Here is a 15,099-nt window from a genome sequence, read left to right on the forward strand (position 1 = left end):
TTGATCTAATAACATGAGCTTTAGAAAACTTAATGGCCAAATAAACAGATGCACTAAAATAATCCCAATATGTAAATATGTTAAGAGAGAGATATATATATATATATATATATATATACATATATATATATATATATATATATATATATATATATGCCCTCTAGTCAGGGTATTACATAAAATACTGACAGCAAGTTTATATTATACAAATTCATTATTAAAAATGAATAAAAACAAACACAAAATAAGTCCCTGTGAAGTATCTTAACAATCCTGTATGATATCCTCATCACCCATCATTATGTATAAGTGTTTTGCTGTTATAGAGTAACAATTCCTCTTTGCAGATGATGTGGTTTTGGCATTTTGGTGTGACTGAGTGTCAGTTCCTCTCTTCAGATGATGTGCCTTTGGCATGTGACTGTCTGTCTTGCAGAAATTATACTTTAAAGGCACAGTCTCTTTCATTTCAGTAGAAGCAATTATTTTATGATGACAAAGCACAAGGAGGCAGGCACAAGGAACTCTGATCCACAAATAATCATTTCAGCATGAATGGAAAGTTAATACATCTTTTAAACAACCATATTTGTTTATGCTAGAATGAAATACAGAGTTCTGGCCTGAAACTCTAGATGGCACAGTCCGATAGGTCTAATTCATTCTGAACTAATGACATCATTATCACATGGCACAGCTGATTGGTTCTCTCCTGTATCGGTAGGCAATGAGCTCGCTGCTCAGCATTCAAATATATGACTAGGGCTTGCCGTAGCAGTTGCTTCAGAAACCCTCCACCTTCCCCAGCTCCACCTGTATAGATATGCTACGAGGTGATTCATGTATGCCATATGGGGGTTATTTCATGTGTGTTATATTTGCAGCAGCAATATTTCTTACATGCTCACTGCAGCATTTTGTGGATTTATTGGCAGTAGCAAGTCTCGGTACTTGCTCTGCCGCAGCAGCAGCAGCGTAGCAGATCTATTTCGCCAAGACCAAATACATTAACATTGTCATGTACCATGCCAATCCCTCCCAGAGTTGTCATGACAGAACTAGTATTAATTTATCAAATTATGAAGTAGGTAATTAGATTGGTATGTCATTTAAATTAAGAATTTAATGTGGCTGTACTTCAGTTTAAAAAAAAAATACTATGGATTTAAGCAACTTCACAGTATTACAAAAACGTTTAAGCTCTGATTCCCAATAAAAGGTCCAAAATTAACCTCTCAACATTCTTTTTAAGACTGTGAAGACAGTGACTTTAAAATGAGTCTCCATAATGTGAGAGAAGATGAGGGCACTGCCTCTAAAATGGGTTCTCCATCTCCTGGATCAAGCTGTATGTCTACAAAGAGTAATGCATCCATGAAGAATGATCCTCCTAAATTCAGTGATGGAACATTTACCTCTGACCCCAGGTAAGACACTAGCCATTTTAACCTTTGGCAGAGTTTTTACCTTAAGTGAAGTCCTATTTCAAGTAAAGTCTAAAGAATTTTCTGTGAACACTTGACTGAATCCTGTCTCTAGGGTCGGCAAACGTGCCGACATATTTTGTGTTATTTTCCTAATAACGCCAAAAAGAACGCAAATGACTCTGTCATTTTTTATCGTACAGATAAGAGCAATACATCATTTGAATCTAAAAGGGTCTACCTTTATTTGTATAGCCTCATAATAACAAAACAATGTGCTTTTGTAAAATAAAGAAAACAAACAGGGTGCGCTTTCTGCCGTCTCTTCAGAAGTTCAATCAATATATTTTTTTATTTTTTTTGGTGAATGAGTGAGCAGGATGATTTTCACATGATTTTATAGCAAAAAATCGAGTCTACCACATCCAGTTCTTAAGTCTTGTGAAAAAAGTTTACTGCATGTATTCTATGGCCTCATTTCAGTGACTTATTTTTTTATTTTTTTCACTAACCACACATAAACGTTGTTTTCTCGAAAACACAAACATGTACATTAATGTTGCTTACATATTATTGTAACTCAGTTTGTGCTGAATACAGTGTAATCAGACTTTGGCCATTTACATGTTTTTAAGATACTGAAAAAGAGCACAAATGTCAAAGTGCAAACATGTCAAAACTTATCCAGGTCCTCAAAAGTCCCTCAGACCCTCTTTAATCAAATATTAGTAGTAGTACAAATGAGAAAATAAGTATCTGTACTTTCTCTGCAATCTGTATAATATTTATTACATTAATATCTATTATGTACACATCTGAACAATCTTCAGATGTCTACAGCACTTCTCTTGTCACAGGAACATTTTTTTTGGTATTCCTTATTTGTAAATTAATCAATGTAAATCTGAAGTTCATTTAAGCTATGCAACATGTATGGATACGATGTTGTTTTGTTTGTTTTTGGCAGCATTTGCAGAAGACAGGGATCAGAGTCTTCAGAAACCTGTTCTGTGTCTGTGAAGAGTAACAGATCTATGTCTCAACCCACTGACTTCAGCGATGCACCAGTGCCCTCTGAACTCAGGGTAGATGACACACAAGTAGCCGTCATGTGCCAACCAGTGAATGATCACCTTCAGAGAGGCAAAGACAAGCACAAAAACAGCATGAAGAACAAGTATGAGAGATTATTCGAGGGAATCAAATGCCAAGAGAATGAAACCCTCCTGAACAGGATCTACACACAGCTGTACATCATAGAGGGAGAGAGTGAAGGAGTGAATGAAGAACATGAGGTTTTACAGATGGAGAAAACAGCCAGAACAAAACACTCACAAGACACTGCAATCTACTGCAATAACATCTTTAAAGCCTCACCTGAAGCAGGATCTGAGGAGAAAGACCAGATCAAGACTGTTCTTACTAAAGGCATCGCTGGAATCGGAAAAACCGTCTCTGTTCAGAAGTTCATTCTGGACTGGGCCGAGGGAAAAGCTAATCAGGATGTAGATTTCATGTTTGTGCTTCCATTTCGAGAGCTGAACTTGATCCGAGATCATCAGTACAGTCTTCACAGACTTCTGCTGGACTTTCATCCTGAACTTCAAGATCTGGACTCACAGATTTATGAGGAGTGTAAAGTTGTGTTCATCTTTGATGGTCTGGATGAAAGCAGAATCACACTGATGTTTTCAGACGCTCAGAAAGTTTGTGATGTGACTGAGACTTCATCAGTGGCTGTGTTGATGTCAAAGCTCATGAAAGGAGAGCTGCTTCCACAGAGAAGTGATTGTGAAACTTGCTGAAGTGGCTTTTAAACAGCTGATGAAGGGAAATGTGATGTTCTATGAGGAGGATCTGATTGAGAGCGGCATAGACGTCACTGACGCCTCAGTGTATTCTGGGATTTGCACAGAAATTTTTAAGGAGGAATGGGTGTTTCATCAGAGGAAAGTCTACAGCTTCATTCATCTGAGCATTCAGGAGTTTCTCGCAGCTTTTCATGTGTTTGATTTTTATGTAAGTACAACTATGGAGGGACTAAAAAATTTTGTTTCAGTACAAAATTTGCTTAAAGGTGCAGTGGATAAAGCCCTTGAGAGTGAAACTGGACACCTGGATCATCTCTTGCGGTTCCTGCTGGGCGTCTCACTGGAGTCCAATCAGAGACTCTTACAGGATCTACTGACACACACAGAGAACAGCTCAGAGAGCATCAGGAGAACCACACAATACATTACTGAGAAGATCAAAGATGGACATGGACTCTCCACTGAAAGATCCATCAATCTGTTCCGCTGTCTGCTGGAAGTGAAAGATCAGACTCTGTCCAGAGAGATTCAGGAGTTTGTGAAATCAGACAAACACTCAGAGAAGAAACTCTCTCCTGCTCACTGCTCAACAATCGCCTACATGCTTCAGATGTCAGAGGAGCCGCTGGATGAGCTGGACCTCAAGAAATACAACACATCAGATGAGGGTAGAAGAAGACTAAAAATAGCTGTGATGAACTGCACAAAAGCCCAGTGAGTGTTAAATTAGTGATAAAATATTTAAAAAGATTTACAATATCTAAAAATCACATGGCATTTGTATGCTTCACTTGTCCTTGGCTGATACACTCATAAAAAATTAGTAACATCCTCTTTCCTTGTATTTTTTCCCATAGTTTTGCTGGCTGTAATCTCACTGCTCTGGATTGTGAAATTGTGTCATCAGCTCTTCAATCCTCAAACTCTGTCCTGAGAGAGCTGGATTTTAGCAACAATGACCTGCAGGATTCAGGAGTGAAGCTGCTCTCTGATGGACTGAAGAGTCAAAATTGTCAGCTGGAGATACTGAGGTGTGTAAAAACATGTTGACACAATTAAATGTACTCTATCTCCAGACTTATGCCAGAGGAGAAAAATGAGCATCAGGCGAGAAAATGCTTATTATTATTATTATTATTATTTGCAATCTCTGCCAGGCGTGCCGTTCCTCGTCCTCTCATGGACCTTTTAGGGATTCATGCTAATGCCCTGTTTAGCACTAGCACATCCAGCTTAACACTGGAGGGGGACAGCAGAATGCGAAGTGGGACACTAATGGTGATACAATCAGTTCCATACTCATTCTCCTCGTTTCAGGGGTGTGCTCTCCACCACAGTGAAGCTAGAGCAGATTCCATTGTTAACGCTGAAGCTAGGGGCCATAGAATATGTTTCCCTTTCCCTTCCGCCTTTGTGAAAATTGGTCCGAAGTCCAACCCTAGGGGCGTAAATAAGTTGGGCCCCTTCTGGCTTGGGCTGAAATGCAGGGCTCTACTACCTAGGACCGTGCCATAGTCTTGGACAGCTTATTGGATGCTCCTGTTGAGTCCTTGAGAAGTTTCTAACTCTCAAGGTAGCTCTGTTATTGGTGATTGCATTGCTCAAGAGAGTAGGAAACATGTTGGCCCTTTCAGTGGCTGCATCCTGCACTAAGGTGTCTTTGCCATGTCATTTTTCAGGCTTTCTTCTGTCTTACTTGCCAGAGAAAGAGATTATCCAGTCGAAGCCCTTAGGGGAAGCCCTTAGGATTTCCGTTCACTATTCAGGCCAGTAGTTTAAATCTGATCAAATCTTCATCTGCTTTGGTGGACGCAACTGATGTTCTGCTGCCAACAAGAAGACATTATTGCATTCGGTTACTAATGCAATATCTTTTGCAGTATTGCTTTGTCTCAAGGTATCAGAACCCTCATACCCATCATGCGAGTTCCTCAAAGGTGCTATCCAAGGCTCTGTCTTTGCAAGATGTTTGTACTGTGGTAGGCTGGTCCTCTCCATACAAATCCATTAGGGCTGAGCGATTAATAAAAATTGAATCGCAATCGCGATTTGAGACGTTGCTATTTGCTAATCGCAAAGCCTCTGATTTGGACGCGATATAACTCTGTTGCAGAGCAAATGCATGGCTGCCCACCTTGAGTGGCAGCCTTACTAACCAATTGAGTGAGTGCACCTTCGTTCTCCCCAATCAGCACTGCTCTAGCCAACTATGTAAATGCCCACCATAAAAAAACCCACAAAAAAAAAACAATCAGAAAGTGAGAGAGAGAGAGATTTTATCTCCCCAACAGATTCTAGTATGAAATAAGTTTATAATGCATGTTCGCTATTCCCAATTCAATGCTTCCCATACTCTCTCCTCTCTGCCCCGCGTGGCATGTATATCCTGTGTCTCACGGACGAGCCGTTTACACTTGCCGCACACACGCAGCCTGTTTCGTAATGCTTATTTATAGCCTACTCGTGCCCGGCTCCACACCGCAAGTCTCCACGAGCGCATCTGGCAATATGGACGAGGCTTGACGCACGTGTGCAACCTGTGTTAACTCGCGCCTGGCTCCGCGTTTAAAACAAATGTAAATTCAATCTAACTGCTTTGCTAATTTCACTTGGATGAAATGAAACATTCAGAACATTTTCCACTTGTTCTTAAAATCCCAAATACTAAAAAAATGAATAAATCAGCCTATGTAACATATGTAATACTTTAATAATTGACTAAAGTAATACAGTTCTTTATTTACACAAAATAAACAAATCTTTCCTGTGAAATTCAGTAATTAAGTAAATTCTGTAAGAGCAGTAATACCATTATAATCTTCCCTGCTTATAAAAAACAAAAACAAAACAGAACCCCTCCCAAAATACAAAAGAAATGTTAATGGATTTAAGGGATATAATGGGAATTGTATTGGTATTAATGTATATTATAATGGTGTCTACTGGTATTTGATGGATTATATTGGTGGGATGTAATCTGGCATATGGGAACCAATAGAACAACAGTAATTCAAATTGAAATAATGCCCTAAACTCTATTGTTTTTTGTTTTGTTTTTTTTTCCACAGGGTAATGATACCCATACTGGGCTGCACACTATTGACAATATTGAGCTGAAGCTTGACTTTGCAAAATTAAAATCGCAAATCACATTGCAATCGCAATACAGTATCTGTCAAAAAAATAAATAAATCGCAATTAGATACTTTCCCCAAATCGCACAGTCCTAATATTCATAAGGTATTAAAGTGTGGACATGGATTCAGCACCAGGCTCTCAAGTCCTTTTGGGCTGATCTGTTACCTTCTTGCTCACAAGGTCTGTGCGAGGGAATTATGTGATTTCGAATGCAGCCTGACAGTTGCTTTTTTCCTGAATGAATCGACCATTTAAACAAATTGGTTGAATGAATTATTCAGTGATTAAAATGTTGTGCCACCTGCTGGCAGTTTAATTCCACACTTTTAGTATAATTTAATTACAAAATATTTCAGCATTTAAAATGTAATTTTTAAAGCATGAATCTTTTGAAATAAATTGTAATTATAGTGTAAATATATTTATGTAACTTCTTGGCTGCATTAAATAAATCAAGTAAATAATAACAGTCAAGATACAGCTTCATTACCATCTCTGAAGTGCAAAAATGGATATGGTTTATACAGATTTAATTTGATTGGTAACTTCCCTATAGTGTTGTCTTGATTATTTAATTTATTCTATTGGAGTAGCTGTGGCCTAATGGTAAGAGAGTTGGACATGAATGTAATGGGTTCAAGTCTCAGTACCGGCAGGAGTTGTAGATGGGGGGAGTGAATGAACAGCGCTCTCCTACACCCTCTCCAACATCCCTGAGCAAGGCATTGAACCCCTAATTGCTCAGCTTTTGAAGAAAATGTAAGAAAATGTAAGAATTTTCATTTAATGAGGTTAAGAAAAATGCCCTTATAAATAAAAAATACACCTGGTTAGGTGTGCAAACCTTGTCCTTTAATGGAAAATTCAATTTATGTTAATTCCTGTGAACCAGAAAATCCTCTGAAGTCAGAGAGACCTAGTCCAACGTATCAACACAATAGCGTGTTTGTGTAGGGGACAGATGTGTGCATGTGTGGTTTGGATATTCCTAGAATTGCCCCTGGTACGCATGCTGTGTGGTATCAGTTTTTGCTAATGAAGCATTAAAAGTTATATTGTAACATAAGATCCCAATCTCTGATTTAATGTCTATATCTGTACACTGTAAAAAATATACATTATATTTACTCAATAAAAGTGTATCAACAGATTAGAAACAATATTATTAATTAAATTCAACATATAATAATTAATTAGAATTAATCAAATGAGATGTTTACAAGTTAACCATTCAAAACGAGTAAAATAGCACAAAAAATGTTGGTTTCATTGCACAAAAAAAAAAAAAAAAAAACTCCTATGCTAATGAATACTATGTTATGCATGCCAGGCCAGTGGTTGACAATGCAAAAACATTATAAACATGCACGTGATGTCATCTCTTTTCGCAAAAACGTAATAAACATGCACGTGATGTCAACTCTTTTCACAAACTCACGTTTTTGTTGTTTATATGCAGATGATACAGGCATCATGTTCTAAAGCTTGTGTTTTCCAGCCCCCTAAACTCAGTCACAGCATCCAAACCACATGTAATATTAACAAATCAAGGGTCAAGAGCCCAACTAAAGCAAACACTGACCACAGTAATGGTAACCTAAAATTTTAAATGAGAGTTATTAAAGACACCTGATGTTAACAAACAGAATCACTGAAGGAGAAAACAAAATTTTAGGTTACCATTAGGATGGTCAGTGTTTGCTTTATTCGGTCTCTTTACCCTTGACTTTTTAAGATTAGATATTGTTTGGCTGATGTAAATTATATAACAGCTAGACGAGACAAGAGAAAGGTGATTGGGTGGTGTTGGTAATGTTTTTGCATAATTATCATTTTACCTGAAGTCATTAACGCCTAATCGCTGAGTTAGATTTACTTTGACTACAACGTCCCTGTGATTCTACAATATAAGACCTAGAAGTTCCAATATAACCCAAATATTTTCTTAAAAATTGTTCTGATCAAAAATGTAGAAAGGAAAAAAAAAATGTTCTTTTATGCACACACTGACATCAATAACCAGCGTATGAATCTCAACAACAGTGACAAACAGCATATTAAAGGGGTCATATGATGCTATTTTAAAGATCATTATTTTGTGTATTTGGTGTATCAGAATATGTTGACATGCTTTAATGTTCAAAAAACACATTATTTTTCAAATACTGTACATTATTGTAGGTCCTCTATGCCGCGCCTCTCTCAAACGCTTCGTTTTCTACAAAGCCCCTCCTTCCGACAAGCGCAGTCTGCTCTGATTGGCCAGCTGACCCAGTGCATTGTGATTGGCCGAACACTGCAAGCACGCGTCGGAAATGTAACGCCCCTTACCATAATCGCGAGCGTCAGCTTTCAAAGTAAATATCAAGACAGTTAATAATGTAGTTAGTTTAGTTTTAGTTGTAGTTAAGGTTGCGTGACAGACACAGTGATGTTGCAGTACAAGACAGCTGACGTGCTATGATGTTTGACAGGCAGTTCACTCTCCTGTGATGTGACCCTGTTCCTTTTTCTCACACACGACGCGTTACTCTGCACTGCACAAAACTCCGCATTTGAATAGTCAATAGCAAATACTTAAACTAGTAACAAAACATACGTACAGTCACTGATTCAGAAATGCCAGATTATCATAGCAAAGAAAGGAAAACTTGAAATCGCATCATATGACCCCTTTAAGATAAACAGATCAACTCTGAACATCACAAAACAAGCTACTAAAAAGTCACATAAAAACAGCAAAAAATAAAAGAAAATAGTAAGAATAAAATAAATCATGCCCCAATGCATGATGGGAGCTATTAATTAATTTTGATTGGTGGCGCCCAGAATGCACTGCAATATGCTTTTTGATGGTCACCATTGTTGAGGTTCTCACGCTGATTCTTGATGTCTAAATGTTCTTATATATATACATTTTGATCAGAAGAGCTCTTAAAATCTTAAAAGCTTTTATATATCTGGTTATGCTGAACATTCCAGCCCTTATACAGTACAATCACAGAATGACTATAATTGATAAGGTAAATCCAGCTCAGACATTCAGATCATATGATGGTGGCTTAAACATAACCAACGCCACACAACCATCGTTTATCTTGGCTTATCTAGTTGTTATAACTCAATTACAGCAGCCAAAAAATATCTGATTTCGAAATGTCAAGGGTCGAGAGCCCACCTAAAGTAAACACTGACCACAGTAATGGTAACTTAAACTTTTCTGTTTGTTAACATCAGGTGTCTTCAATAACTCTGTTTTGGGGGCCTGAAAACACAAGCTTTTGAACATGATGCCTGTATCATCTCCATGTCAACAACAAAAACGTAAATTTGTGAAGAAGGTTATGTCATGTGCATGCATATTATGTTTTTGTGGGGTGCTTCTAGATCGCCAACTACTGACCTCATATATATACTATTATACCAAACACTATTCATTAGCATAGTGTTTGTTTTGTTTTTTTGTCCAATTAATATTTTTGTTTACATTTTACTTAATTTTTTTGTGCTATTTTACTCATTTTGAATGGTTAATTTGTAAGCATCTCATTTGATTAATTCTAATTAATTCTTATGTGTTGAATTTAATTAATAATATTGTTTGCAATCTGTTATTGAGTAAATATAGTGTATCATTTTTTACAGTGTAGGTTGTGTGGTTGCATGGTGACAGAGAAAGGCTGTAGTTATGTGTCTGTAGATGATCTGTCTGTTGATCTATCTGTCTGTTGTTGTGTGTGTAGGTTGTCTGGCTGTATGGTGACAGAGGAAGGCTGTGGTTATTTGTACTGATGTATAATAAACTTTAGATGGGTTTTGAGTTGTTAGCATAGATCAGTGATTGTTACTCATATTCTTAGTATTACTTGTCTACTTTCTAAATAATCAAACATCTACATTCACAATCAAACATTTTCTCTCTTTAGTCTGGACCATGGGGGCCCTTTTAGAATCACTCCAAGACTGAGAAAATGTAGGTCTTGTTTCTTTCTCTGTCTCTTGTACATATGTAAAAGTGTTGCAAACTATTTTGACACATTTCTCATCTGTCTTCTTGTGTTCAGATGCCTGTGATCTCACACTGGATCCAAACACAGCAAACAATTACATCATTCTGAGTGATGAGAACAGGAGGGCAACATATGTGAAAGAGCCGCAGCCGTATCCTGATCATCCAGAGAGATTTGTTGGTGGTGAGCGGGTTTTGTGTGGAGAGAGTCTGACTGGACGCTCTTACTGGGAGGTTGAATGGAGCGGCTGGGGTCATGCAGCAGTGGCATATAAAGAAATCGGAAGGAAGGGAGGGAGTGACTGTAGGTTTGGATACAATGACAAATCCTGGAGTCTGGACTTCTCTCGTGGAAGCTGATATGTTGATTTGTGTGTGTTAGTAACAGGATTATTTATTTATCTATCTATCTATCTATCTATCTATCTATCTATCTATCTATCTATCTATCTATCTATCCTATCTATCTGATGTGTGTGTCCTTTTTATGTTCATTTTTATAATATTATATATAATTTTACTTATTTACTTTTTGTGTTTAGACTGTTGCCTGTGATCTCACACTGGATCCAAACACAGCAAACAATTACATCATTCTGAGTGATGAGAACAGGAGGGCAACATATGTGAAAGAGCCGCAGCCGTATCCTGATCATCCAGAGAGATTTGTTGGTGGTGAGCGGGTTTTGTGTGGAGAGAGTCTGACTGGACGCTCTTACTGGGAGGTTGAATGGAGCGGCTGGGGTCATGCAGCAGTGGCATATAAAGAAATCGGAAGGAAGGGAGGGAGTGACTGTAGGTTTGGATACAATGACAAATCCTGGAGTCTGGACTTCTCTGATAACAGATTCACTGTCTGGCACAATAATAAACGAACTGACTTATCTGCCCCTTCGCCACTGTCTAATAGAGTAGGAGTGTATCTGGACTGGCCGGCCGGCACTCTGTCCTTCTACAGCGTTTCTGATACACACACACACTCACACACTTACACACATACAACACCACATTCACTGAACCCCTCTATGCTGGATTCAGGGTTTATGAGTCCTCACTGACTCTGTGTGAGATTCAACAACAAAGAGAAGATTTCTAACTAACTTACGCATACCCTAATCATTAAATCTTATGTACATTTAAAGTATTATAAGTGAGGCCCCAGCATGATTTTTTTTACAGACATTTCCCTTGTTTAAATAGATCAATGGAAAAAAAAAAATAATATTAATCATTCCAATGCTCATTCTTTGTTGTGAAAGAAAGAAAAAAAAATGGCTGCAGAAAAGAATTGTGCAATCACTTTCTTTAAATGATTCACAGAATTGGCTGTTGTTGTTGTTTTCTGTTCAAGAGTCAAAAGGTATTTATTTGTTATTTGCATAGTTACACTATAGGGAACTGGGCATTGAAATGTTTGTGACAAGGATCAGACTTATAGTAACATTAACAGGACTATACACAAATTTAGTAAACATGAGAAACAATTTTAGACACAAGTGGAGGCACTGGGATATGAAAGTAGGTTCTGAAGCAGCATTTGGTATGTCGTGTTGCATCAGATAAGTGGATGGTGTGTTTTTTATTCACAGTATGCATATACTTAACTAAATTGTCAAAAACCTGATATTCTGCTTCTCAAACATGCTGGTAAATGCTAGTAAATATTCTGTTTTAAATACTTTTATAATGGTCATAGTATTGGGCTATGGGCACTGTCTGTTTATGCTACAATGCAGTTAAGAGTTCAATTTTTCATGAAAGTACAAAAGTCATGAAAGTGCGTCCGGAAAGTATTCACAGCACTTCACTTTTTCCACATTTTATGTTATATCCTTATTCCAAAATTGATTAAAGTCATTATTTTCCTCAAAATTCTACAAACAATACCCCATAATGACAATGTGAAAGAGGTTTGTTTGAAATCTTTGCAAATTTATTAAAAACAAAAAAAAATCACATGTACATAAGTATTCATAGCCTTTGCCATGACAATTAAAATTGAGCTCAGGTGCATCCTGTTTCCACTGAGCATCCTTGAGATGTTTCTACAACTTGATTGGAGTCCACCTGTGGTAAATTCAGTCCAAGCCATGAAGTCCAAGGAATTGTCTGTAGACCTCCGAGAAAGGATTGTATCGAGGCACAGATCTGGGGAAGGGTACAGAAACATTTCTGCAGCATTGAAGGTCCCAATGAGCACAGTGGCCTCCATCATCCGTAAATGGAAATAGTTCTCCATCATCTGTAAATGGAAGAAGTTTGGAACCACCAGGACTCTTCCTAGAGTGGGCTGCCCAGCCAAACTGAGCGATCGGGGGAGAAGGGCCTTAGTCAGGGAGGTGACCAAGAACACGATGGTCACTCTGACAGAGCTCCAGTGTTTCTCTGTGGAGAAAGGAGAACACTCCAGAGGAACAACCATCTCTGCAGGACTCCACCAATCAGGCCTGTATGGTAGAGTGGCCAGACAGAAGCCACTCCTCAATGAAAGGCACATGACAGCCCGCCTGGAGGACTCTCATACTATGAGAAACAAAATTCTCTGGTCTGATGAAACAAAGATTGAACTCTTTGGCCTGAGTGGCAAGCATCATGTCTGGAGGAAACCAGGCACCGCTCATCACCTGGCCAATACATCTCTACAGTGAAGCATGGTCGTGACAGCATCATGCTGTGGGGATGTTTTTCAGCGGCAGGAACTGGGAGACTAGTCAGGATCGAGGGAAAGATTAATTCAGCAATGTACAGAGACATCCGTGATGAAAACCTGCTCCAGAGCGCTCTGGTCCTCAGACTGGGGCGAAGGTTCATCTTTCAACAGGACAATGACCCTAAGCACACAGCCAAGATAACAAAGGAGTGGCTACGGGACAACTCTGTGAATGTCCTTGAGTGGCCCAGCCAGAGCCCAGACTTGAACCCGATTGAACATCTCTGGAGAGATCTGAAAATGGCTGTGCACCAACGCTCCCCATCCAACCTGATGGAGCTTGAGAGGTCCTGAAGAATGGGAGAAACTGCCCAAAAATAGGTGTGCCAAGCTTGTAGCATCATACTCAAACAGACTTGAGGCTGTAATTGGTGCCAAAAGTGCTTCAACACAGTATTGAGCAAAGGCTGTGAATACTTATGTATATGTGCTATTTTTTCGTTTTTTATTTTTAATAAATTTGCAAATATTTCAAAGTACTTTAACATTGTCATTATGGGGTATTGTTTGTATAATTTTGAGGAAAAAAATGAATTTAATCCATTTTGGAATAAGGCTGTAACATAAGAAAAGTGAAGCACTGTGAGTACTTAACCGGATGCACTGTATGTTGAAGGTGAACTGGAAGAAAATAGAGTACACTTTATAGTGACCTACACGGTATGTGATTGTCATGAATAAATGCCATCAAATAATGTTGGAAATGTTATTTTCTTGATCAGTATTTCTGCTTCCATAGACGTCAGTATTTTTACAAACTGTATATATGTTTTGGCTAGCAGATTTGTATTTATATATCTGAAATAAAAAAAATATACATGGTTGGAAACACTGAACAGTTGTGATATATGAAAAGCGCTGATCAAGAAAACAGACATCATCATCCAACAAATGTGATGTATCAGTCTGTCTATGCATTCAACCATCCATCTTTTTAGTTTATTAAGTTTCAGCTTTGCAACCAAACTCCCCCCGGAACCCGAAGACTCGTGGTTTCCTGCACGCTGCCCAGAGGGTCATGGGAATAACGCGTGCCGGAACGCGGGTCCGCATCGTTTACGGTCTGAACTACGACGGTATCTGATCGTCTTCGAACCTCCGACTTTCGTTTTTGATTAAAGAAAGTTTATTAAAGATTAGTTTATTAAATACATTTTAAGATAATCTAAGGTCCCCCCCACCCCACACCCACATTTTATAGACATGAAGTCTTCAGACTAAAATTTTTACAATAAATAATACACCTAAACTTAGGAAAATACAAGGATTAGAAGTGCCCCAGATACTTTGATCTCCTAAGATACGGACAATAAAAACACAGGGTATTAAAACTGGCATCTGTCTCCACACTCAGAGTGAAGATGTAGGAAAGCTTCTTTTTTGCCTGTCCTTTCTTCACATTTGTTCATTCTCTCCACTTCCTTGCTTTTACTGTCGTTGGACCAATTTATTTATTTTTCTTTATTCTTTAAAGTTCACTGAGTAAGCAAATTTATTTTGTAAAGGGAAAAAATACCAATAGAGGTTACTACACAATCCAATTTTGAATCTTGTACTTAATACTTAACAGTTCCGAAATCAATCCATATATCATGTTATATGCAAACATTGTTTATAGTTTTTTTTTTTTTTTTTTTTAAATAAGGTGATATTTTTGTGACACCAGTATTCAATATGAGCACACAGAAAAAAATATATATACAGTAATGTCAGACACCAACATCTCGTGCAAGATATGCCCTGCGTCCCAATGTTCATACCCAGTTAATGCCGAGTTCACACTGCACGATTTTAGCCCGATTTTTCACTCGCCGACAGGTTTTGCGAAATCGCAGACAAATGCCCGAAATCAGAGGCAAATCAGTGCTTGTTCACGCAAGTGACAATCACACAGTGTGACTTATCAAAGACGCGATCTGAGGGAATCGTCGACGCCCGCAAAATATTTGGCATGCTAAATATCTGGAGCTGTCGCCGATTCACAATCACGCTGTGTGAAATGAGTTC

General features: G+C 38.2%; 2 pseudogenes; both read left to right on the plus strand.

Moving 5' to 3' along the window:
* Positions 1-10,165, plus strand: part of LOC107659758 (protein NLRC3-like) — a 10,791-nt pseudogene extending 626 nt beyond the window's left edge.
* Positions 10,166-10,182: 17 nt separating this feature from the next.
* On the plus strand, positions 10,183-11,567 carry LOC107659759 (stonustoxin subunit beta-like; annotated as a pseudogene).
* Positions 11,568-15,099: the final 3,532 nt, after the last annotated feature.

This window comes from Sinocyclocheilus anshuiensis, unplaced genomic scaffold, assembly GCF_001515605.1.
Source record: "Sinocyclocheilus anshuiensis isolate Anshui unplaced genomic scaffold, SAMN03320099.WGS_v1.1 scaffold968, whole genome shotgun sequence".
Classification (NCBI taxonomy): domain Eukaryota; kingdom Metazoa; phylum Chordata; class Actinopteri; order Cypriniformes; family Cyprinidae; genus Sinocyclocheilus; species Sinocyclocheilus anshuiensis.